At 45.1% G+C, this 27,444-nt stretch overlaps 1 protein-coding gene across 1 annotated transcript in view; it reads left to right on the top strand.

Annotated features, from left to right (window-relative positions):
* The window catches only part of macrod2 (mono-ADP ribosylhydrolase 2), a gene marked incomplete at its 3' end in the record, with an annotated part of 1,344,506 nt that overhangs the window by 20,989 nt on the left and 1,296,073 nt on the right, over positions 1-27,444 (top strand). The window lies entirely within an intron of this gene.

The following is a 27,444-nucleotide window of genomic DNA, read 5'->3' as shown; positions in this document are numbered from 1 at the left end:
TAATGGACTAGCTCCCTGTCTGATCAGGCAGATGGCACTATGTAACCTGCTGTTAAGAGTAGTGTCTACATGGAGGGGGGCAAATGTCTACCACCACCATACTGGATATCTGGGCACAGCCCCCAATCCTATCCTACCTCCCTGCCAGCTACAGTATGTCCTTGTTTTTCATTTTCCCCCCTTTTGCTTTGCCTCTTGTCGTCATTAATCAGGATCCGTGTACTTTTCTGTTTCATCCCTCCTCTAAGTTCCTGGACTTTCATTCCTAGCCCAGTCACTGACTCATCTTGTTAAAGCTGTCTACAAACACTGAAGCCTTGATTCAACTGAGATTAAACTGGCTGCTGCTTTAATGCGGAGTCCAGGAATGAGAGGCTTGTGTGTGTGTGTGTGTGTGTGTGTGTGTGTGTGCGTGCATTGCGAAGAAAGAGTGTGTGTGTGGAGTCAAATAAGATCTGCTCCTTGAGTAAAGTGAGATCCAGGAGTGGTAAGCTTATATAGCAGCCAGACCCCCCCCCCCATACAGGGACTGGTGGTCGTCTCTTATAGCAGCCAGACCCCCCCATACAGGGACTGGTGGTAGTCTCTTTTAGCAGCAGCCAGACCTCCCATACAGGGACTGGTGGTAGTCTATTTTAGCAGCAGCCAGACCTCCAATACAGGGACTGGTGGTGGTCTCTTTTAGCAGAAGCCAGACCTCCCATACAGGGACTGGTGGTAGTCTATTTTAGCAGCAGCCAGACCACCCATACAGGGACTGGTGGTAGTCTCTTTTAGCAGCAGCCAGACCTCCCATACAGGGACTTGCGGTAGTCTCTTTTAGCAGTAGCCACACCTCCCATACAGGGACTGGTGGTAGTCTCTTTTAGCAGCAGCCATACCTCCCATACAGGGACTGGTGGTAGTCTCTTTTAGCAGCAGCCAGACCTCCCATACAGGGACTGGTGGTAGTCTATTTTAGCAGCAGCCAGACCTCCCATACAGGGACTGGTGGTAGTCTCTTTTAGTAGCAGCCAGACCTCCCCGTACATAGACTAGTGGAACTCTCTAATAGCAGCCATAACCCCCCCTATAACAGGAACTGGTGGTCGTCTTTTATAGAAGGCAGACCTCCCTGTACAGAGACTGGTGGTAGTCCCTTATATCAGCCAGACCCCCTCCATACAGGGACTGGTGGTAGTCTCTTACAGCAGCCAGACCTCCCTGTACAGGGACTGGTAATAGTCTCTTATAGCAGCCATACCCCCCCATACAGGGACTGGTGGTAGTCCCTTATAGCAGCAGGACCCCCCCCCCCATACAGGGACTGGTGGTAGTCTCTTACAGTAGCCAGACCTCCCTGTACAGGGACTGGTGGTTGTCTCTTATAGCAGCCAGACCTCCCCATACAGGGACTGGTGGTAGTCTCTTATAGCAGCCAGACCTCCCGTACAGGGACTGGGGGTAGTCTCTATAGCAGCCAGACCTCCCGTACAGGGACTGGTGGTGGTCTCTATAGCAGCCAGACCCCCCATACAGGGACTGGTGGTCATCTCTTATAACAGCCAGACCTCCCCATACAGGGACTGGTGGTAGTCTCTTATAGCAGCCAGACCCCCCCATACAGGGACTGGTGGTAGTCTCTTATAGCAGCCAGACCCCCCATACAGGGACTGGTGGTAGTCTCTTATAGCAGCCAGACCCCCCATACAGGGACTGGTGGTAGTCTCTTATAGCAGCCAGACCCCCCCCTCATACAGGGACTGGTGGTAGTCTCTTATAGCAGCCATACCCCCCGTATAGGGACTGGTGGTAGTATCTTATAGCAGCCATACCTCCCTGTACAGGGACTGGTGGTAGTCTCTTATAGCAGCCATACCCCCCGTATAGGGACTGGTGGTAGTCTCTTATAGCAGCCAGACCCCCCATACAGGGACTGGTGGTAGTCTCTATAGCAGCCATACCCCCCATACAGGGACCAGTGGTAGACTCTTATAGCAGCCAGACCCCCCGTACAGGGACTGGTGGTAGTCTCTTATAGCAGCCAGACCCTCCACCACACAGGGACTGGTGGTAGTCTCTTACAGCAGCCAGCTCTCCCTGTTCGGGGACTGGTGGTAGTCTCTTATAGCAGCCATACCCCCCGTACAGAGACTGGAGGTTGTCTCTTAAAGCAGCCAGACCTCCCCGTACAGGGACTGGAGGTAGTCTCTTATAGCAGCCAGACCTCCCGTACAGAGACTGGAGGTAGTCTCTTATAGCAGCCAGACCTCCCGTACAGAGACTGGAGGTAGTCTCTTATAGCAGCCAGACCTCGCGTACAGAGACTGGAGGTTGTCTCTTATAGCAGCCAGACCTCCCGTACAGAGACTGGAGGTAGTCTCTTATAGCAGCCAGACCTCCCGTACAGAGACTGGAGGTAGTCTCTTATAGCAGCCAGACCTCGCGTACAGAGACTGGAGGTTGTCTCTTCTAGCAGCCAGACCTCCCGTACAGATTCTGGAGGTAGTCTCTTATAGCAGCCAGACCTCCCTGTACAGGGACTGGTGGTAGTCTCTTGTAGCAGCCATACCCCCCCATACAGGGACTGGTGGTAGTCTCTTATAGCAGCCATACCCCCCCGTATAGGGACTGGTGGTAGTCTCTTATAGCAGCCAGACCCCCCCATACAGGGACTGATGGTAGTCTCTATAGCAGCCAGACCTCCCCGTACAGGGACTGGTGGTAGTCTCTTATAGCAGCCAGACCTCCCTGTACAGGGACTGGTGGTAGTCTCTTATAGCAGCCATACCCCCCGTATAGGGACTGGTGGTAGTCTCTATAGCAGCCAGACCCCCCGTACAGGGACGGGAGGTAGTCTCTTATAGCAGCCATACCCCCCGTATAGGGACTGGTGGTAGTCTCTATAGCAGCCAGACCCCCCGTACAGGGACTGGTGGTAGTCTCTTACAGCAGCCAGACCTCCCTGTTCGGGGACTGGTGGTAGTCTCTTATAGCAGCCAGACCTCCCGTACAGAGACGGGAGGTAGTCTCTTATAGCAGCCAGACCTCCCGTACAGAGACGGGAGGTAGTCTCTTATAGCAGCCAGACCTCCCGTACAGAGACGGGAGGTAGTCTCTTATAGCAGCCAGACCTCCCGTACAGAGACGGGAGGTAGTCTCTTATAGCAGCCAGACCTCCCGTACAGAGACGGGAGGTAGTCTCTTATAGCAGCCAGACCTCCCGTACAGAGACGGGAGGTAGTCTCTTATAGCAGCCAGACCTCCCGTACAGAGACGGAGGTAGTCTCTTATAGCAGCCAGACCTCCCGTACAGAGACGGGAGGTAGTCTCTTATAGCAGCCAGACCTCCCGTACAGAGACGGGAGGTAGTCTCTTATAGCAGCCAGACCTCCCGTACAGAGACGGGAGGTAGTCTCTTATAGCAGCCAGACCTCCCGTACAGAGACTGGTTTTTCAACCATGATGCCATTTTGTTTATCTTACCATTCATTTTGCATTCAACACACTATCACACAATGTACTGCTAAGCAGTTCATTAAATGCAGTGAGAGATGGGAGTTGGGATGAGGCTTGATTTGTCTCAGCTATTGATCCGCAGGGTGTGACTGACTGTGTTTGTGTGTGTGTTTCTGTTCCTCTGTGTCTCTGTGTGTGTGTGTGTGTGTGTGTGTGTGTCTGTGTTTCTCATAGACCAGTGTACATAATTCTGTTATTAGCGAGTAACGACCAGGAATGGCCCAGGCGTGCTTTGAAAAACAGGTGGAGCTGCTGTATGTCTTAATCTCACTGAGATTCGATAAATCTATTGGGTAATTTCACTGATTGTTAATCCGATGCATTTAGAAGGATTATCTGCAGTAATCTTAGTTGGATTAAGTGTCTAGCTGCCAGGAAAGAAAAAGAAAAACAGTGCAGATGACTTTGTGACTTCGTTCTGCATTTCAGGGCACACTAATCCCTATGGGCCCTGGTCAAAAGTAGTGCACTATATAGGGACTAGGGTGCCACTTGGGACAGTACCAGGATGATGGCATGAGGCTCAGTCAGGATTTACTGCTAATCCTTGTTATTTTCTTTTTAAAACACAATTTAATGTACAATCATTTCCCTCCCCCTCACTGTCCGTCTGTCACAAGGAAGAAATAGAGTACCATCTCAACTAAACTTCTAAACTTCATTGCTACTCTACTGAACACAATGATGCCATAAAGATAGCTGAGCAAGTGTGATTTGCGTGTGTGCGTGCGTGCCTACGACTGTGTCGTGTGCGTGCGTGTATGTGTGTGCATATGACTGTGTGGTGTGTGAAGGGGGAAAAAGTGTATATAATGATGACTGATGTAATTATAGGAGAAGAGAAGAGGTCATTTAAGCAATAAGGCACGAGGGGTTGTGGTATATTACCATTATAAGGGCTGTTCTTATGCGCGACGCAACGTGGAGTGCCTGGACACATGCCTTAGCCATGGTATATACCACAAACCCCCGAGGTGCCTTATTGCTATTATAAACTGGTTACCAACGTAATTAGAGCAGTAAAAATACAAGTTTTGTCATATCCATGGTATACGGTCTGATATACCACATCTTTCAGCCAATCAGCATTCAGGGCTGGAACCACCCAGTTTATAAAAACCTTTATCCTCCCATCCCTTTATTCTTGTATGTGTCTGTATTCGATTGTCAATTTAATGTGTAAGGCATCTGCTTATGAGGCCAATCAAACATTCTAGAGGGTCTCAGCTAAGACGAGCGCTAGCCCAGCAGAACTGGGTTCACATACTATTTGACATCTTTCAAGTACATTTGTTTATTCTGCCTGGAGTAGTAGGTGGGTGCGGTATTGCTCTTTTGTGACAATTCTATTGGTTCCATACTTCCATTGCACCAGGCAAGCTCAATTAAGCCCAGAACAAGTATTTTAAAATGATTTTGAATAGTATTTGAACCCATGTCTGGAGTGCCCGCCACAGAGGTTATGGTTATTGGTATGCTGTGGTATGCAGCGAAGCCATTCACATTCATATCCACATAGCAGGTATTAGAGATTTGATTAGAGTATTAGTGAGGTATAATACAACCATCCACAGTCTGAATCTGTCTGTTTGTGGTGTGCAGGATGGTTCAAACAGTAGCCTACACTTTGTTTTATTATTGTGGTTGTTTTAAAGTAGTTTTTTCCCAGACTGCACTACACATTTCCAATTGAGACAATAAAGCGAATGATTGATTGAAAAGACAATGTTTCAAAGAAACCTGTATGGAATTGGTATAGGCAGCTATAAAACAATATTTTTTTCATTGAACAATATCGTTGGAAGGACCTTTTTAGTCTTTGTTATCATTACTTGAATTAATTAAACTATGTTTGTTAGTGAAATCCTGAGTCGTTTCACACAGTGGAAATTAAATTCCCACATACAGATATAGGATCTTAATTTGATCACCCTGCAATGCATGACCTTTAAAACATTTAGTGTATTTGAGGTTTAAAATGGCTTCTGAAGTTTTTAATTTCAGACTTGATTTTCCCTTACGAAAAATGTATCAACCCATAACAAAATGTCTATTTATTATAATCCACAAAATATTTCAAATGTCCTGTTGCTGCAGGACTTTTTTCCTGCTGTAGCAAACTAGCTCAAATTAAGATCCTACATCTGTAGCAATTAATTCTGTAGCACTGTGTGTGTGTGTGTGTGTCTCCCATAGCGTCAGCTCGGTTCTTAGCAGGCAAAATTAGTTTTCAAATCACTTTCTGGATGACCAGTTATTGTTTAATTGAAAAAAATGTGTTGTCACCTTTGTTAATTGTGCTAGTAACTGACAACAGTGGTAATAGGCGTTGAAATGTAAATTGCTCTGCTTCTGCTGTTATTATTATTCCCACAACAAGGGTTCCACTAGAATGAAAAAAATCCATAAAAAAAGAAAAAAAGTGGGGAATGGAATGGATTTACAAAGTATGTGTTAATTTTTGTATAGCTTTATGTTGATGAGGGCTCTTTTAGTGACAGTTGTTTTGCTAATGGAGGCCTACTTTCTGACAGGGCACTGTGTGCGCGTGGTTGTGGGTGCGTGCGTGTGTGCGCACTGTGTAGCATTGGCTAATGGTGTTTAATGTTCAAAGCACATTACATGTCTCCCTGAGTCACCCAGTCTTAATGGAGGAAATAGAGGCTACTTCCCAAATGGGACCCTATTCCCTATTTAGTGCACTACTTTTGACAGGAGACCATAGGGCCCTGGTCAAAAGGTAGGACTCTACATAGCGAATAGGGTGCTGTTTGAAACACAGCCAGAGAACTTCTATACTAATCTGAAGATGGCATCACTGAGTTCTTTACTTGGCAGAGAGGAGATGCAGAGTGAAAAAAGGACATTTAGAATATTCTCAGCTTTCTGAGTGCTCTGCCTCTTGTCTGTAGACAAACTCCTAAAAAGAAAAGAGGCTTATTGAATGATGATTTGCTTCCACTCCGTCATGGTTCATCATTATGTAATAACTTTTGAAAGTGTGATATGTAGCCTAATGTTTAAAAGGAGTAGAGTTTGATATATCCTCGCTATGTGAATAAACAAAACATTTTCTTACAGTGATTCTTAGACTCCAATGCTGTATGGCTCAGACCCTTCCCTATTTTTGCAGGAGGGGAATGGGCTCTAGCCTGGTTGGATACGGCTTACATGAGTCATTTCATATGAAACCAGGACAAACATTTTGGGGATTTTCACCAAAGGTAATCCATCGAATGGCTCTTTAGAGGAAGGATTGTTGACGGATATTTGACATTTCATCAAAGTAATTCATCAAAGTTGGTATATTTATGACATTTTCAGGCTCCATAAAGTTTAATCTGTGGATGGTACAAAGCAAAAATTGGTGTCATATGAAGCTTTACAGCTTGCTCTGTAGTAAGAGTAGTATTTTCATTTCCAAAACATAATATGCTCTACGACAGGGATGGATAAGTTATCATGACAGGCCTAGTTGCTTGCGGTTCTGCGTATGCACATTCTAACCCCACTCCCCCCACACACACATTGCAAGCAAAACATTTTAGTGGCCCCATTTAGTGACAGTGGAGTTTTCAAGTTAATTAGAGTATGCCATGTGGTGTAGAGAAAATATTTTTTTAAAGCAAGTTTGTTGCAATTATACACATTGTACCATGGGGCGGAGAGAAGATTTTGCAATTTGATCTCTTTGTGGAGTGCATTGTAATCGGCCATGATCGGTGTCCAAAAATGCAGATTACCAATTTGTTATGAAAACTTGAAATTGTCCCTAATTAATCGGCCATTCCGATTACCTCTAATATATATATATATATATTTTGGAATGGCCGATTAATTAGGGACAATTTCAAGTTTTCATAACAATCGGTAATCAGAATTTTTCTTTGACACCAAAGTATGTTCATCTCTAGAAGACAGAACCCGTCTCTTTCCTGAGCGGTATGACGGCTGCGTGGTTTATACTTGTGTGCTATTATTTGTACAGATGAACATGGTATCTACAGGCGTTTGGAAATTGCTCCCAAGGATGAACCTGACTTGTGGGAGGTCTACAATTTGTTTTCTGAGGTCTTGGCTGATTTCTTTTGATTTTCCCATGATGTCAAGCAAAAAGGCACAGAGTTTGAAGGTAGGCCTTGAAATACATCCACAGGTACACCTCCAATTGACTCAAATGATGTCAATTAGCCTATCAGAAGCTTCTAAAGCCATGACATCATTTTCTGGAATTTACCCAGCTGTTTAATGGCTCAGTCAACTTAGTGTATGTAAACTTCTGACCCACAGGAATTGTGATACAAGTGAAATAATCTGTCTGTAAACAATTGTTGGAAAAATGACTTGTGTCATGCACAAAGTAGATGTCCTAACTAGAGGTCGACCGATTAATCGGAATGGCCGATTAATTATGGCCGATTTTCACGTTTTCATAACAATTGGAAATCTGTATTTTCGGATGCCGATTTTGCAGATTTTATTATTTATTTATTTATTATTTATTATATATTTTTTTACACCTTTATTTAACTAGGCAAGTCAGTTAAGAACACATTCTTATTTTCAATGATGGCCTAGGAACGGTGGGTTAACTGCCTTGTTCAGGGGCAGAATGACAGATTTTTACCTTGTCAGCTCAGGGATTCCAAATCAAATCAAATTTTATTTGTCACCTGGTCAGCAGATGTTAATGCGAGTGTAGCGAAATGGTTGTGCTTCTAGTTCCGACAATGCAGTAATAACCAACGAGTAATCTAACCTAACAATTTCACAACAGCTACCTTATACACACAAGTGTAAAGGGATGATGAATATCTACATAAAGATATATTTACATTTACATTTAAGTCATTTAGCAGACGCTCTTATCCAGAGCGACTTACAAATATATGAATGAGTGATGGTACAGAACGACATAAACAAGATGCAGTAGATGGTATCGAGTACAGTATATCCATATGAGATGAGTAACGTAGGGTATGTAAACAATATATTAAGTGGCATTGTTTAAAGTGGCTAGTGATACATTTTTTACATGTATGGCAGCAGCCACTTAATGTTAGTGGTGGCTGTTTAACAGTCTGATGGTCTTGAGATAGAAGCTGTTTTTCAGTCTCTTGGTCCCTGCTTTGATGCACCTGTACTGACCTTGCCTTCTGGATGATAGCGGGGTGAACAGGCAGTGGCTCGGGTGGTTGTTGTCTTTGATGATCTTTATGGGCTTCCTGTGACATCGGGTGGTGTACGTCGCTCTGGATAAGAGCGTCTGCTAAATGACTTAAATGTAAATGTAATGTAAATGTGTCCCGGAGGGCAGGTAGTTTGCCCCCGGTGATGAGTTGTGCAGACCTCACTACCCTCTGGAGAGACTTACGGTTGTGGGCGGAGCAGTTGCCGTATCAGACGGTGATACAGCCCGACAGGATGCTCTCGATTGTGCATCTGTAAAAGTTTGTGAGTGCTTTTGGTGACAAGCCAAATTTCTTCAGCCTCCTGAGGTTGAAGAGGTGCGGCTGTGCCTTCTTCACTACGCTGTTGTCACGCCTTGACCTTAGTTATCTTTGTTTTCTTTCTATTTTTGGTTAGGTCAGGGTGTGACATGGGTGATTATATGTTTTTGTCCTGTCTAGGGGTTTTGTATGTTTATGGGGTTGGCACCAGTCAAGGTTTTTTTTGTATGTCTATGGTTGCCTAGATTGGTTCTCAATTAGAAGCAGCTGTTTATCGTTGTCTCTGATTGGGAACCATATTTAGGCAGCCATATGCTTTGGGTATTTTGTGGGTGATTGTTTCCTGTGTCAGTGTTTGTGCCACACAGGACTGTTTCGTTTATATTCACTTTGTTATTTTGTATTCTGTCATGTTCATTTTATACTAATAACACATGGACACTTACCACACTGCGTATTGGTCCGATCCTTGCTACTCCTCTTCAGACGAAGAGGACGAAATCCGTTACAGCTGTCTGTGTGGGTGGACCAATTCAGTTTGCCGTGATGTGTACGCCAAGAAATTTAACACTTTCTACCTTACTCCACTACTGTCCCGTCGATGTGGATAGGGGGGTGCTCCCTCTGCTGTTTCCTGATGTCCACAATCATCTCCTTTGTTTTGTTGACATTGAGTGTGAGGTTATTTTCCTGACACCACAATCCTAGGGCCCTCACCTCCTCCCTGTAGGCCGTCTCGTCGTTGTTGGTAATCAAGCCTACCACTGTAGTGTCGTCTGCAAACTTGATGATTGAGTTGGAGGCGTGCATGGCCACGCAGTCGTGGGTGAACAGGGAGTACAGGAGAGGGCTCAAAACGCACCCTTGTGGGGCCCCAGTGTTGTGGGGTGGAGATGTTGTGATGTTGGGAGCGGCTAGTCAGGAAGTCCAGTACCCAGTTGCACAGGGCGGGGTCGAGACCCAGGGTCTCGAGCTTGATGACGAGCTTGGAGGGTACTATGGTGTTAAATGCTGAGCTGTAGTCGATGAACAGCATTCTCACATAGGTATTCCTCTTGTCCAGATGGGTTAGGGCAGTGTGCAGTGTGGTTGAGATTTAATCATCTGTGGACCTATTTGGGCGGTAGTCAAATTGGAGTGCGTCTAGGGTGTCAGGTAGGGTGGAGGTGATATGGTCCTTGACTAGTCTCTCAAAGCACTTCATGATGACGGAAGTGAATGCTACGGGGCAATAGTAGTTTAGCTCAGTTACCTTAGCTTTCTTGGGAACAGGAACAATGGTGGCCCTCTTGAAGCATGTGGGAACAGCAGACTGGGATAAGGATTGATTGAATATATCCGTAAACACACCAGCCAGCTGGTCTGCGCATGCTCTGAGGACGTGGCGTGGGATGCCGTCTGGGCCTGCAGCCTTGCGAGGGTTAACACGTTTAAATGTTTTAGTCATGTCGGCGGCAGTGAAGGAGAATCCGCAGGTTTTGGTAGCGGGCCATGTCAGTGGCACTGTATTTTCCTCAAAGCAAGCAAAGAAGTTGTTTAGTCTGTCTGGGAGCAAGATATCCTGGTCCCCGACGGGGCTGGATTTCTTTTTGTAATCTGTGATTGACTGTAGACCCTGCCACATACCTCTTGTGTCTGAGCCGTTGAATTGCGACTCTACTTTGCTTCTATACTGATGCTTAGCTTGTTTGATTTTCTTGCGGAGGGAATAGCTAAACTGTTTGTATTTGGTCATGTTTCCGGTAACATTGCCCTGGTTAAAAGCAGTAGTTTGCACTTTCAGTTTCGCGCGAGTGCTGCCATCAATTCACGGTTTCTGGTTGGGGAATGTTTTAATAGTTGCTGTGTACGACATCACCAATGCACTTGCTAATGAACTCACTCACCGAATCAGCATATTCGTCAATGTTGTTATTTTACGCAATGCGGACCATATCCCAATCGAAGCAATCTTGAAGCGTGCAATCAGATTGGTCGGACCAGCGTTGAACAGACCTGAGAGCGGGCGCTTCCTGTTTTAGTTTCTGTCTATAGGCTGGAAGCAACAAAATGGAGTCGTGGTCAGCTTTTCCGAAAGGAGGGCGGGGCCTTATGTGTTGCGGAAGTTAGAATAACAATGATCCAGGGTTTTACCAGCCCTGGTAGCACAATCGATATGCTGATAGAATTTAGGGAGTCTTGTTTTCAGATTAGCCTTGTTAAAATCCCCAGCTACAATTAATGCAGCCTTAGGATATGTGGTTTCCAATTTACATAGAGTTAAATAAAGTTCGTTCAGGGCCATTGATGTGTCTGCTTGGAGGGGAATATATGCGGCTTTGATTATAATAGAAGAGAATTCTCTTGGTAGATAATGCGGTCGACATTTGATTGTGAGGAATTCTAAGTCAGGTGAACAGAAGGACTTGAGTTCTTGTGTGTTATGATCACACCACGTCTCGTTAATCATAATGCATACCCCCCGCCCCTCTTCCTACCAGAAAGATGCTTGTTTCTGTCGGCACGATGAGTGAAGAAACCAACTGGCTGTACCGACTCCGATAGCGTGTCTCGAGTGAGCCATGTTTCCGTGAAGCAAAAAACGTTACAGTCTCTTATGTCTCTCTGGAATGCTACCCTTGCTGGGATTTCATCAACCTTGTTGTCAAGAGACTGGACATTGGCGAGTAGTATACTAGGGAGTTGTATGGTAGGGAGTGGTCTGCGATGAGCCCGTCTCTGGAGCCTGACCAGAAGACCGCTTCGTCTGCCTCTTTTACGGCGTCGTTGTATTGGTTCGCCAGCTGGGATCCGATCCATTGTCCTGGGTGAAAGGCAAAACACAGGATCCGCTTCGGGAAAGTCGTATTCCTGGTCGTAATGATGGTGAGTTGATGTTGCTCTTATATCCAGTAGTTCCTCCCGACTGTATGTAATAAAACCTAAGATTACCTGGGGTACCAATGTCATAAATAACACGTAAAAAAACAAAATACTGCATAGTTTCCTAGGAACGCGAAGCGAGGCAGCCATCTCTGTTGGCGCCGGAAGTAATCTTACAACATTACGATTAACTAGTCCAACGCTCTAACCATCTGCCTCACGAGGAGCCTGCCTGTTACGCGAATGCAGTAAGAAGCCAAGGTAAGTTGCTAGCTAGCATTAAACTTATCTTATAAAAAACAATCAATCATAATCACTAGTTATAACTACACATGGTTGATGATATTACTAGTTTATCTAGCGTGTACTGCGTATAATCGATGCAGTGCGCATTCGCGAAAAAGGACTGTCGTTGCTCCAACGTGTACCTAACCATAATCATCAATGCCTTTCTTAAAATCAATACACAGAAGTATATATTTTGAAACCTGCATATTTAGCTAAAAGAAATCCAGGTTAGAAGGCAATATTAACCAGGTGAAATTGTGTCTCTTCTCTTGCGTTCATTGCACTCACAGTCAGGGTATATACAACAGTTTGGGCCGCCTGGCTCATTGCGAACTAATTTTCCAGAAATTTACGTAATTGTGACATAACATTGAAGGTTGTGCAATGTAACAGCAATATTTAGACTTATGGATGCCACCCGTTAGATAATATACGGAACGGTTCCGTATTTCACTGAAAGAATTAACGTTCTGTTTTCGAAATGATAATTTCCGGATTCGACCAGATTAATGACCTAAGGCTCGTATTTCTGTATGTTATTATATTATAATTAAGTATATGATTTGATAGAGCAGTCTGACTCAGCGGTAGTAGGCACCAGCAGGCTCGTAATCATTCATTCAAACAGCACTTTAGTGCGTTTTGCCAGCAGCTCTTCGAAATGCTTCAAGCTCAATGCGCTGTTTATGACTTCAAGCCTATCAACTCCCGAGATTAGGCTGGTGTAACGGTTGTGAAATGGCTAGCTAGTTAGCGGGGTGCGCGCTAATAGCGTTTCAAACGTCACTGGCTCTGAGACTTGGAGTGGTTGTTTCCCTTGCTCTGCATGGGTAACGCTGCTTCGAAGGTGGCTGTTGTCGATGTGTTCCTGGTTCGAGCCCAGGTAGCGACGAGGAGAGGGATGGAAGCTATACTGTTACACTGGCAATACTAAAGTGTCTGTAAGAACATCCAATAGTCAAAGGTATATGAAATACAAATCGTATAGAGAGAAATAGTCCTATTATTCCTATAATAATTATAACCTAAAACTTCTTACCTGGGAATATCGAAGAGGAAATTAAGTTCATGTATATATAATTTGTAATACAGAAGAATATACATAACTGTCTTATGATTTATATAATCTTGTTTGATATTGTAAATTTAATTGTTAAAAGGAACGACCAGCTTTCATATGTTCTCATGTTCTGAGCAAGGAACTTAAACGTTTCTTACATGGCACATATTGCACTTTTACTTTCTTCTCCAACAGTTTGTTTTTGCATATTTAAACCAAATTGAACATGTTTCATTATTTACTTGAGGCTAAAGTGATTGTACTGATGTATTATATTAAGTTCAAATAAGTGGTCATTCACTATTGTTGTAATTGTCATTATTAAAAATAATTTTAAAAAGAAAAATCGGCCGATATCACGGTTTTTTTTTGGGGGGGGTGTCCTCCAATAATCGGTATCGGCGTAGAAAAATCATAATCGGTCGACCTCTAGTCCCAGCCGACTTGCCAAAACTATAGTTTGTTAACAAGAAATTTGTGGAGTGGTTGAAAAACAAGTTTTAATGACTCCAACCTGAGTGTTCTGATCGCTTCTGGTGTGGGTGAACAAAATCAACGTGCGCGCGTCTGGTTTTGTCAGCATGTAAGGCCAAAATGCCATAAATATGCCAACTTTGATGAATTCTTTCTCAATTATGCTTTTAGATACAAATGTCAAATATATGTAAACAATCCTTCCTCCAAAGGACCATTGTATGGATCACATTTTGTGAAAATCGGCATCTTTCATTTGGAATCACTCTTCTGTCAAAGTGATGTCAAACTACCACGTGAGTTTGAGAATTGAGTAGTTATTTATGATTTGTCTCGACTCACGTTTAAAGTCGGCTGCAATGTCAAACGCGCCCAATCGTTCTGTTTTGATCGAAGTAATTGAGGCCTAAGCAGTATTTATTTCTGGTCCTGAAGAGAGAGAAAAAATGCTGGGATGTTCTTTTCTGCACTTTTGAACCAATCCAATACATGTGGAGGAGGAGTTAAGAGGAGCGTTGCCTTGTTAACATCTTAAAGCAGAAGTCACATCACAGGCTCTGTTTCCATTTCCTCTGAGTTCAGAGAGTGTGATGTCACTTTGACATAAACTGTATCTCTTCTAGCCTCTAGTGATATAGCCCAGACTATGTCCAGTAAGTACTGTCAGAGCCTGGACATGCTGCCCAGTGGACACTGCCACCTTAACCCCCAGAGGCCCCATGCAGAGGATTCTAAATGGTCTGAGTGGTCAGTCTATCGGTCTCTACACATTCTCTTCCTCACACCCTGGCTGAGCAATGGCTTTGTCTTTGTCTTTGACCGTGACTGACTGCCAAATGCCAATCAGTCAAGCATTTCATTGTAAAGTCTACACCATTTGTATTTGCCGCATGTGACAAATAAAATGTGATTGTTTTTGTCTCTTTCTCTCTCTCTCTTTCTCTCTCTCTTTCTCTCGTTCTCTCTCTCGCTCTCTCACTCTCTCTCTCGCTCTCTCTCAATTCAATTTAAGGGGCTTTTTTGGCATGGGAAACCTATGTTTACATAGGTGAAATAGATTACAAACAAAAGTGGAATAAACAATAAAAAATGTACAGTAATCATTACACTCACAAAAGTTCCAAAAGAATAAAGATATTTAAAATGTCATATGATGTAAATAGTTCAAGTACAAAAGGGATATTAAATAAACATAAATATGGGTTGTATTTACAATGGTGTTTGTTCTTCAATGGTTTCCCTTTTCTTGTGGCATCGGGTCATAAATCTTGCTGCTGTGATGGCACACTGGTATTTCACCCAATAGATATGGGAGTTTATCAAAATTGGATTTGTTTTTGAGGTCTTTATGGATCTGTGTAATCTCAGGGTGGAGGGGATGGACAGAGGCTGGGTAACTTCTAATGCTAACTTGTGATTGTTGAACCAGGAATGAGAATACATGCCCCTGGCAAGGAGAAGTGTCTGCTCTATTGAACAGTAAAATGACTGCCCTTGCTCACTAGGAGGAGGAGAAGAGGGAGGAGGAGAGGAGAATTCTGCTCTGAAAAACACCAGTTAATAATATCAGCCTCCAGGAGGGAGAGGCAGTACAGGGATACAGGGATGGGGTTATCCTTGCCTGCCGTTTGAGCCTTTATGTGCAGGGAAGCGAACACATTCACAAGCTATTCTGTCCTGGTATAGACTTAGTCCTGCTCAGTGCTCACTCTAGAGCTGGGTGATATGGACCAAAATCCATATCACAGTAAGTTGACTGAATTACCATAACGATAAATTAAACGATACCATTTACCACATTCATGTGTAGAAGTTCCTGTTTTATATTACCCTTAAAACTACTACTACTACTTTGAATGTTGTAGCTATCAGTTGTTCCGTTAACAAAATCCCATATTAACAGACGTATCTATTTTCAAACATCACATTCCCCTAGAAAAGGCTGCTTCTTATTATTATCAACATCCGTAAAATGTCCTGGATAAATGTTCGATCGGTGGTGTTAGAACATTAAATGGTGGGACCCTTCAGTGTTAAGCATCCCAGCTCTAGCTAATACAACCATCAGGAAATAGGCCTCGATGTAACGGTTCTCTTGTGGTGAAGGAGAGTCGGACCAAAATGCAGCGTGTAGATTGCGATCCATGTTTAATAAACAAACGTAAAACACGAATCAATAACAAACACTACAAAACAAAGAACGTAATGAAAACCGAAACAGCCTATACTTGTGTAAACTAACACAGAGACAGGAACAAGGACACTAAGGACAATCACCCACGAAACACACAAAGAATATGGCTGCCTAAATATGGTTCCCCATCAGAGACAACGATAAACACCTGCCTCTGATTGAGAACCACTTCAGACAGCCATAGACTTAACTAGAACACCCCACGAAGCTACAATCCCAATACCAACACACCACATACAAAAACCCCATGCCACACCCTGGCCTGACCAAATAAATGAAGATAAACACAAAATACCTCAACCAGGGCGTGACACTCGAGGTTGACACAGTTTTAGTATTGATTTACACTGAAGGCTTTATCTTTTGATCAATTATTGCTATTTGGATAATGTCATTGTAAAGCTAGTGCCAATATAATCATTTCCCCTGTTCATACCACAGACCCTATCAGGAGAATGTAGTCAGGGATTCCTTGCTGGGAGTGAAAAGCTATGCATCTCTAGTGGTGTATGACTCTGTGGAGTGTCTGGGAGGAAGATGCTAGACACACCCATGTACCAGTGGAGGCTGCTGAGGGGAGCATGTTGTTGATATCGTTCCACTCCAGCCAGTACCACAAGCACGTCCTCCCCAATTAAGGTGCCACCAACCGCCTGTGGCACACACACCGCGCGCACACACACACCCCAACTTGAGTCTGTAGAGAGGGAAATTGATGAATGTCCAACTAAGGCAGGCCAGTGTTCATGAAGAGGACGGGGGGAGGGCTGGCCAGTGTTCATGAAGAGGACGGGGGGGGGGGCTGGCCAGTGTTCATGGAGAGGACAAGGGGGGGGCAGTGTTCATGAAGAGGACAGGGGGTAGGACAGGGACAAGGCTGGCCAGTGTTCAGGAAGAGGACAGGGGGGGGCAGTGTTCATGAAGAGGACAGGGGGTAGGACAGGGAGAGGGCTGGGCAGTGTTCATGAAGAGGACAAGGGGGGGCTGTGTTCATGAAGAGGACAGGGGGTAGGACAGGGACAAGGCTGGCCAGTGTTCAGGAAGAGGGGGGGAGAGGGCTGGCCAGTGTTCATGAAGAGGACAGGGGGAGGGCTGGCCTGTGTTCATGAAGAGGACAGGGGGAGGGCTGGCCTGTGTTCATGAAGAGGACAGGGGAGGGCTGGCCTGTGTTCATGAAGAGGACAGGGGGAGGGCTGGCCTGTGTTCATGAAGAGGACAGGGGGAGGGCTGGCCTGTGTTCATGAAGAGGACAGGGAGAGGGCTGGCCTGTGTTCATGAAGAGGACAGGGGGAGGGCTGGCCTGTGTTCATGAAGAGGACAGGGGGAGGGCTGGCCTGTGTTCATGAAGAGGACAGGGAGAGGGCTGGCCAGTGTTCATGAAGTGGACAAGGGGGGGGCTGTGTTCATGAAGAGGACAGGGGGAGGGCTGGCCTGTGTTCATGAAGAGGACAGGGAGAGGGCTGGCCTGTGTTCATGAAGAGGACAGGGGGAGGGCTGGCCTGTGTTCATGAAGAGGACAGGGAGAGGGCTGGCCTGTGTTCATGAAGAGGACAGGGAGAGGGCTGGCCTGTGTTCATGAAGAGGACAGGGGGAGGGCTGGCCTGTGTTCATGAAGAGGACAGGGGAGGGCTGGCCTGTGTTCATGAAGAGGACAGGGGAGGGCTGGCCTGTGTTCATGAAGAGGACAGGGGAGGGCTGGCCTGTGTTCATGAAGAGGACAGGGGAGGGCTGGCCTGTGTTCATGAAGAGGACAGGGGAGGGCTGGCCTGTGTTCGTGAAGAGGACAGGGAGAGGGCTGGCCTGTGTTCATGAAGAGGACAGGGGAGGGCTGGCCTGTGTTCATGAAGAGGACAGGGAGAGGGCTGGCCAGTGTTCATGAAGAGGATAAGGGGGGCTGTGTTCATGAAGAGGACAGGGGAGGGCTGGCCTGTGTTCATGAAGAGGACAGGGGAGGGCTGGCCTGTGTTCATGAAGAGGACAGGGAGAGGGCTGGCCAGTGTTCATGAAGAGGACAAGGGGGGGGGCTGTGTTCATGAAGAGGACAGGGGAGGGCTGGCCTGTGTTCATGAAGAGGACAGGGAGAGTGCTGACCAGTGTTCATGAAGAGGACAAGGGGGGGGGGGGGCAGTGTTCATGAAGAGGACAGGGGGTAGGACAGGGACAAGGCTGGCCAGTGTTCAGGAAGAGGCTGGTCCCTCCGTTCCTTTCTTCTCTCCCCCATCTGACAGAAAGCCTCGTCATTGTCTTGGAGGTGAGCTGCGTGTGTGTGTGTGTGTGTGTGTGTGTGTCGTGAATGGGGCTCTCCTCCTCCCTTTCATATTCCTCTTCCCCTCCTCTTCCTTCCTCCCCCAGTGGGGACAGCCAGTCCCCATCCATCAGGGCTTTGAATAATTGGGAGGTTTCTCAGAGTCAGTGTCAGACAGGGACATGGTATAGTTAAAGGAAGTACTCTCTCTATCCACACAATTCCAGCTCTGAATTGCAAATCTACTCCTAGCCAAGGTCCACACATGTTATTTTTTTGACCTAGCTCCTACACCTCGGGCCTAGACTGTAGGGTGTATAGGATAAGACTGGATAGATACAGTAATAGGCATTATTGTGGGAATGTGGGGGAATGATGGACTCTCTCCATCTCTATGTAGGCCTAGTTCTGAATCCTATAGTCCTTAGCACTCATCTACCCCTAGCCCCTACATACTAGGCACTACACAGTAGTTCAAAGAACATGATGTTCTGAATCCCCAATCAACCCTACACCCCTCGGCACTCCTCGAGATCATCTGAGGTGATTGGATACAAACTGTGTAAGCTTTATGCTAATTGCCTTCTGATTGGCTAGGTGGAAATGTTACCATGTTGCTCCCAGCTATCCAATCCTCTCAGATCTACAGAAGTGGCTTGGGGTCCATTTCAGACTTGCTTTTCTCCCAACACCTCTCTACTCTTGCTACTCTCCCATTGTATATGAAGACTTTCAGCTTGGATTTTTAATATGTAGTTTATTTAACTAGGCAAACCAGTTAAGAACTAATTCTTATTTACAATGACGGAAAAGTAATAGGAGTGTGGTCTAAACTTCAGACCACACCAGTAGAATGGAGAGTGGTCTCAACATCAGACCATACCAGTAGAATGGAGAGTGGTCTCAACATCAGACCACACCAGTAGAATGGAGAGTGGTCTCAACATCAGACCATACCAGTAGAATGGAGAGTGGTCTAAACTTCAGACCATACCAGTAGAATGGAGAGTGGTCTCAACATCAGACCATACCAGTAGAATGGAGAGTGGTCTAAACTTCAGACCATACCAGTAGAATGGAGAGTGGTCTCAACATCAGACCATACCAGTAGAATGGAGAGTGGTCTCAACATCAGACCATACCAGTAGAATGGAGAGTGGTCTCAACATCAGACCATACTAGTAGAATGGAGAGTGGTCTCAACATCAGACCATACCAGTAGAATGGAGAGTGGTCTCAACATCAGACCATACCAGTAGAATGGAGAGTGGTCTCAACATCACCCCATACCAGTAGAATGGAGAGTGGTCTCAACATCAGACCATACCAGTAGAATGGAGAGTGGTCTCAACATCAGACCATACTAGTAGAATGGAGAGTGGTCTCAACATCAGACCATACCAGTAGAATGGGGAGTGGTCTAAACTTCAGACCACACCAGTAGAATGGAGAGTGGTCTCAACATCAGACCATACTAGTAGAATGGAGAGTGGTCTCAACATCAGACCATACTAGTAGAATGGAGAGTGGTCTCAACATCAGACCACACCAGTAGAATGGAGAGTGGTCTCAACATCAGACCACACCAGTAGAATGGAGAGTGGTCTCAACATCAGACCATACTAGTAGAATGGAGAGTGGTCTCAACATCAGACCATACCAGTAGAATGGGGAGTGGTCTCAACATCAGACCATACTAGTAGAATGGAGAGTGGTCTAAACTTCAGACCATACCAGTAGAATGGAGAGTGGTCTCAACATCAGACCATACTAGTAGAATGGAGAGTGGTCTCAACATCAGACCATACCAGTAGAATGGAGAGTGGTCTCAACATCAGACCATACTAGTAGAATGGAGAGTGGTCTCAACATCAGACCATACCAGTAGAATGGAGAGTGGTCTAAACTTCAGACCACACCAGTAGAATGGAGAGTGGTCTCAACATCAGACCATACCAGTAGAATGGAGAGTGGTCTCAACATCAGACCATACCAGTAGAATGGAGAGTGGTCTAAACTTCAGACCACACCAGTAGAATGGAGAGTGGTCTCAACATCAGACCATACCAGTAGAATGGAGAGTGGTCTAAACTTCAGACCACACCAGTAGAATGGAGAGTGGTCTCAACATCAGACCATACCAGTAGAATGGAGAGTGGTCTAAACTTCAGACCACACCAGTAGAATGGAGAGTGGTCTCAACATCAGACCATACCAGTAGAATGGAGAGTGGTCTCAACATCAGACCATACTAGTAGAATGGAGAGTGGTCTAAACTTCAGACCACACCAGTAGAATGGAGAGTGGTCTCAACATCAGACCACACCAGTAGAATGGAGAGTGGTCTAAACTTCAGACCACACCAGTAGAATGGAGAGTGGTCTAAACTTCAGACCACACCAGTAGAATGGAGAGTGGTCTCAACATCAGACCATACCAGTAGAATGGAGAGTGGTCTAAACATCAGACCATACCAGTAGAATGGAGAGTGGTCTAAACTTCAGACCACACCAGTAGAATGAATAGTGGTCTCAACATCAGACCATACCAGTAGAATGGAGAGTGGTCTAAACTTCAGACCACACCAGTAGAATGGAGAGTGGTCTCAACATCAGACCATACCAGTAGAATGGAGAGTGGTCTAAACTTCAGACCACACCAGTAGAATGGAGAGTGGTCTCAACATCAGACCACACCAGTAGAATGGAGAGTGGTCTAAACTTCAGACCACACCAGTAGAATGGAGAGTGGTCTAAACTTCAGACCACACCAGTAGAATGGAGAGTGGTCTAAACTTCAGACCACACCAGTAGAATGGAGAATGGTCTAAACTTCAGACCACACCAGTAGAATGAATAGTGGTCTCAACATCAGACCATACCAGTAGAATGGAGAGTGGTCTAAACTTCAGACCACACCAGTAGAATGGAGAGTGGTCTCAACATCAGACCATACTAGTAGAATGGAGAGTGGTCTAAACTTCAGACCACACCAGTAGAATGGAGAGTGGTCTCAACATCAGACCATACCAGTAGAATGGAGAGTGGTCTAAACTTCAGACCACACCAGTAGAATGGAGAGTGGTCTCAACATCAGACCATACTAGTAGAATGGAGAGTGGTCTCAACATCAGACCATACCAGTAGAATGGAGAGTGGTCTAAACTTCAGACCACACCAGTAGAATGGAGAGTGGTCTCAACATCAGACCATACTAGTAGAATGGAGAGTGGTCTCAACATCAGACCATACTAGTAGAATGGGGAGTGGTCTCAACATCAGACCCCACCAGTAGAATGGAGAGTGGTCTCAACATCAGACCCCACCAGTAGAATGGAGAGTGGTCTCAACATCAGACCATACTAGTAGAATGGAGAGTGGTCTCAACATCAGACCCCACCAGTAGAATGGAGAGTGGTCTCAACATCAGACCATACTAGTAGAATGGAGAGTGGTCTCAACATCAGACCATACTAGTAGAATGGAGAGTGGTCTCAACATCAGACCACACCAGTAGAATGGAGAGTGGTCTCAACAGCAGACCATACTAGTAGAATGGGGAGTGGTCTCAACATCAGACCATACTAATAGAATGGGGAGTGGTCTCAACATCAGACCACACCAGTAGAATGGAGAGTGGTCTCAACATCAGACCACACCAGTAGAATGGAGAGTGGTCTCAACATCAGACCATACTAATAGAATGGGGAGTGGTCTCAACATCAGACCACACCAGTAGAATGGAGAGTGGTCTCAACATCAGACCACACCAGTAGAATGGAGAGTGGTCTAAACATCAGAACATATCATATATTTTTGACATTTTAAAGCCAATGTTCTGTAATTATACACATTTTGTAATGACTTATGCAGTGTTAATATGATATCTGAATGGTAATGACTAACAAAATCAATGGGGGCCCCCTGGAGGTTAGGGCCACTGGGCACGTGCCCTGCGTCGGTATTCGGCCATGATTATCCTTCAAGTTTAGATAGCTGATTAGAGTAACTACCAATCAAAAAAATTGTTGGCTGAAGTGGCTAATTGAATGATTGTCAGTGAATGACATAAGAGAAAACTGCTGATGGCTGACCCATTTGCGAAATTGCATCTGGTTAATTCCACTATTCTTACTCTCAATAGTAAGTTGAGACCATGACTGAGTTCCCGAAAATAAATACAAAATAAAGTTGTTTTGGGGTCCGAGCCCCCTAGTGGCCAGGGGCCCTAAACTACCACTTATGTTGCTTATATCTGGAGCCGGCCCTGCTAGTTGTTTTTGTTCACTCCTACAATATGTGCATTGATTCTGTTCAATATCGCGACACTGCCTCCCTCTCCACCCGGATGCTGTGGGCTGTGTAGTGGGTTTTATTTGAGATGAGGTTAGCTCTCGGAGAGTCTCTCTCTCTCTCTCTCTCTCTGTGTTGAGTGAAACACAAGGCAGAGTGCTGTCTGAGTGGATGGACGGCTATGCTCTGAAACAATGACTCACATCCAGCCACTATACAAACTGTGAGTGCGTGTGTGTGTGTGTAGGTGTGTGTTTATATGTGTCTGTACGTGTTTCTGTGCGTGTGTATGTGGGTGGTGTGTGTATGTGGGTGAGTAGTGTGTTAGTGTGTGTGAGAGAGACTTCTCTCAACTACCCAACTAGTCCTGCGTCACTAGCAGTAGAGTGAAAGGTGTCCTATCAGACAGACAGGAAAACGAACAGACCCTAAGTACTGAACATGTTACAAGCATTTCGCCACACTCGATTTAACATCTGCTAATCATGTGTATGTGACAAATAAAATTTGATTTGAACCCACACAGTCTGCCAGTAGTCTGTGTGATCACCTGCAGGGGGCACTGTGTCTCCATGGCTAAATGTACATCTACATGCCTAAGAATAAGGACAGAGATGAGAACAGGTTTAGCTGTGGCTGCAGAGGAGAGATGAGAGAGCTGCTTGACTGGTGCATTTTAAACTGTTCTCTCTCTCTCTCTCTCTCTCTCTCTCTCTCTCTCTCTCTCTCTCTCTCTCTCTCTCTCTCTCTCTCTCTCTCTCTCTCTCTCTCTCTCTCTCTCTCTCTCTCTCTCTCTCTCTCTCTCTCTCTCTCTCTCTCTCTCTCTCTCTCTCTCTCTCTCTCTCTCTCTCTCTCTCTCTCTCTCTCTCTCTCTCTCTCTCTCTCATTCTCTCTCTAGCTCTTCTCTCACTGTCCAGATGCTTCTTTTGCATTGTCTGGGTGACCACTGAGAATCAATATGTGTTGCTCTCACTTCATGCTGTCTGCCTTATTCTTGTTCTTCAATGTCTGTTCTTGTCTCTGGTCTTGAAACCAAAACCCTAGGGTTTGAGGAGCGTTAGGCAGACTTGAGGCTCTAGAATTGTAGAGACAGTTCAGGGAAAAGAGGGAGTCACCTAGACATGTTTGCTCTGTGTAGGCTGAGAGAGAGGGAGAGGCCTTTAGAATGAACTGGTGCTGAAAGAAAGAGAAGGGTATTGTGGATGCAAGAGATCTTTTTATTTCCCTCAATTCCCTCGTTCTTGGCAGCTAGCTATGTGGATGATGTAACCCTTTGTTAAAACATGAGAAAGCAAAGCCAGCCATCACCAGGAAAAGGCTGGAGGAGTCAGTGTGCTCGTATGTCTGTGTGACATAGTGCTGTGTGTGTGTGAGGTTGCAGAAATGCTGATGAGGTACTTGGGTTACTGGCCTGCCGAGGCAAGGTTTTCTGTAATGTCTTCCCAGCTCGTCGAGGTAATGGCTAACACATTGCTACAAATAGGTTACATTTATAAACCACTGGCAGTGCAGATGTATGATTGGGAGAAGAGGTTATTTACTTGGAAGTTTACAATTTACATATGTCCCAAATAGCACACTATTCCCTGTAATAGACTACTTTTTAACAGGGCCCACATGTCACTATAGTGCACTATATAGGGAATAGGGTGCCATTTGGGACACACATTTGTTTGATGTCTTATGATTCTCCTTCTCTACACAGCCATTCCAGAGGATTTGATGCACTGTTGAAAATGAAATCTTAGGCAAATCTAATTGTTAGTAAAAGTAGTCGGGCGAGCGTCGTCAGGCTAAAATAAAATGACAGATAATGTGATTGCAGTGAGTGCTGCTGAGTGTGCAGTAATTTGACAGTTGGTTCATAACTTCATTACAACTCTCATCCGTTATCATTCAAGTAATGATACCTAATATTAATATAAGAATAAGATATGTCACCTAGTAGACGCTTTATTCAAAGCGAACTACAGTCATGCGTGCATACATTTTATGTATTGGTGACCCCAGTGGGAATCGAACCCACAACCTTTGGTGTTGCAAGCGCCATCCTCCACTGACTGAGACACATTATTCTACTACTGGTTTTGTTTGACTTCTACATTCCAACATCCTACATCGCAACATCCTACATCGCAACATTCTACATTCCAACATTCTACATCGCAACAGCCTACATTCCAACATCCTACATTGCAACATCCTACATCGCAACATTCTACATTCCAACATTCTACATTCCAACATTCTACATTCCAACATCCTACAGCCCAACATTACACATTCCAACATCCCAACATCCTACATTAACCTGATACCACACATCACAACAATCTCAGGTTGCTTAATCATGAGCTAGTCTACATGATATGGTTCTGTTCTCTGTTTGGTTGGCATCTTACCAACAACCTTGTCTTCAAGATCCCACATGGAGTAGCTCAGTTGGTAGGGCATGGTTTGTGTTTTCCATTCCCGGTACCACCCATAAGTAAAATGTATGCACAAATGACTGTACGTTGCTTTAGCAAAAAGCGACTGCTAAATGGCATATAATATTATTGTTATTATTATTATGTCATACACACAAGTTATATAACTACAAGGAATGTAAATAACCCAGTTATAATCAAGTAAACAAACTAGGATCAGCGATGACCTCCAGAGTCCCAAAGTTCCACAAAATGGAATGCCACCCACCCTACATATTGGGAATTTAGCTCCTTCACCACAAAGGCTGTATGGCCTTCCTCTTATCAGCAATATAATCTCCTTTGCGTGTGTGCGTGTGTGTCTGTGCTATAAGATTCTATTAAAGAGATTAAATTGTTTCCATAGCCAACTGCACCATCAAAGATAGACAGAAACAGCAGCCTGGCAGCCCCCGCACCCGAGAAGGGCTCAGGCGCTCGGCTAAAGTCACTTATTTGTGTATTTCATCATCCTAATAGCCGTAGCCATCATCCCATTACAGGCTTGGAGCAGACGGCCGGTGGGTGGGGGGGAGAGGTTAAACTAATGCTGTTGGTTAAAGGTCACTACTTTTAATTCAGGTTTCACTATGTGCATCCCAAATGGCACCCTATTCCCTATGTAGGGCACTGGTCAAAAGTTCTGCACTAAATATGGAATAGATTGCCATTTGGGATGCAGACGCTGCTCTCCTCTCCTCCCCATCGTTCAACCTACATCACAACAAATCATCAGCTTGTCTATATAAACAGCCCTCTGAACTCCACCATATGTCTGTCTCTCTCTCTTTCTGTCCGTCTCGCTCTCTTTCTCTGTCTGTCTCTCTCTCGATTTCACGCTATTTTGCTCTCTCACTCTTAAGCCATGTTCACATTGGCAGTTTAAAGGGACTCCAATCCTATTTATTTGCATATCCGATTCCAGTCTGTTCTTTTTCCTGCAGTCTGAACAGACAAAAAACACATGGAATAGGATATTTCAAGCCACATTTCAAACCCCCTTCGTAGGTGGTTTGAAGTCAGATACAAATCTGATTCCTGGCCATGTGACTTGTCTGAATGGTAAAATCTGATTTATTTGCCCGCAAGTGGTTTTTAGACTGTTATTCGGCATATCTTGTTGCTTGCTACCTACTCTGTTGACAGTTTGATAAGAACGTGTGGTAGCTAACTAACTAGCTTGTTAATTCTTTACAAACACATGAGTGAATGTCCTAGAAAGCTAAACAGATTCTGCTGTTGCTAGCTAGTTGACAGCTGTGACTAGCTAGTTGACAGCTGTGACTAGCTAGTTGACAGCTGTGACTAGCTAGGTGACAGCTGTGACTAGCTAGGTGACAAGCTGTGGCTAGCTAGTTGACAGCTGTGACTAACTAGGTGACAGCTGTGACTAGCTAGGTGACAAGCTGTGGCTAGCTAGTTGACAGCTGTGACTAGCTAGGTGACAAGCTGTGGCTAGCTAGTTGACAGCTGTGACTAGCTAGGTGACAGCTGTGGCTAGCTAGTTGTCTGCTGTGGCTAGCTAGTTGTCTGCTGTGGCTAGCTAGTTGACAGCTGTGGCTAGCTAGTTGTCTGCTGTGGCTAGCTAGTTGACAGCTGTGGCTAGCTAGTTGACAGCTGTGGCTAGCTAGTTGACTGGTGTGGCTAGCTAGTTGACAGCTGTGGCTAGCTAGTTGACTGGTGTGGCTATCTAGTTGACAGCTGTGGCTAGCTAGTTGACTGGTGTGGCTATCTAGTTGACAGCTGTGGCTAGCTAGTTGACTGGTGTGGCTATCTAGTTGACAGCTGTGCCTAGCTAGTTGACTGATGTGGCTAGCTAGTTGACAGCTGTGGCTAGCTAGTTGACAGCTGTGGCTAGCTAGTTGACTGGTGTGGCTAGCTAGTTGACAGCTGTGGCTAGCTAGTTGTCTGCTGTGGCTAGCTAGTTGACAGCTGTGGCTGCTGTGGCTAGCTAGTTGTCTGCTGTGGCTAGCTAGTTGACAGCTGTGGCTAGCTAGTTGTCTGCTGTGGCTATCCAAAAAGGATTTGTTCTGGAAGTTGGATCATCTTATCCTTTAAGGCTTTACAAGTCTTCTTACACTATGATTTTTAACATTCAAAGCAACTGGGAAACATCCATGACAGGCATTGTTGTCACCTTAGCTTGCTACGTAATTTCTGAGTGATAGGAAGCACGAGCACCACCACCAATCAGCCGACACCACTGGTCCTTCTGTAGCTCAGTTGGTAGAGCATGGCGCTTGTAACGCCAGGGTAGTGGGTTCGATTCCCAGGACCACCCATATGTAGAATGTATGCACACATGACTGTAAGTCGCTTTGGATAAAAGCGTCCGCTAAATGGCATATATTATTATATTATTATTATTAACATGATAACTAGAGTAGCCTTGTCAGCAAATTACTGCTGTCTGAAAACACAAATCCGATTTGGTCCCTTGTAACTTGCTGTTTGTACAGTCAGTAGTCCAAAACGGATTTGAAAAACAAAACTGATTTGAGCGTTAAGACCTGCAGTGTGAACAAGACTTTACAATCTTGCTCCATCTCTTTCTTTCTTTCTCTCCTCTCTAATTTATTTCTCTGTCTCCATTTCTCCCTCCCTCCCTCCAAT

Source organism: Oncorhynchus gorbuscha, linkage group LG06 (assembly GCF_021184085.1).
Source record: "Oncorhynchus gorbuscha isolate QuinsamMale2020 ecotype Even-year linkage group LG06, OgorEven_v1.0, whole genome shotgun sequence".
Taxonomy (NCBI): Eukaryota; Metazoa; Chordata; class Actinopteri; order Salmoniformes; family Salmonidae; genus Oncorhynchus; species Oncorhynchus gorbuscha.
Note: the sequence above shows the minus strand (reverse complement) of the source record. Positions and strands in the feature narration are given on the sequence as shown.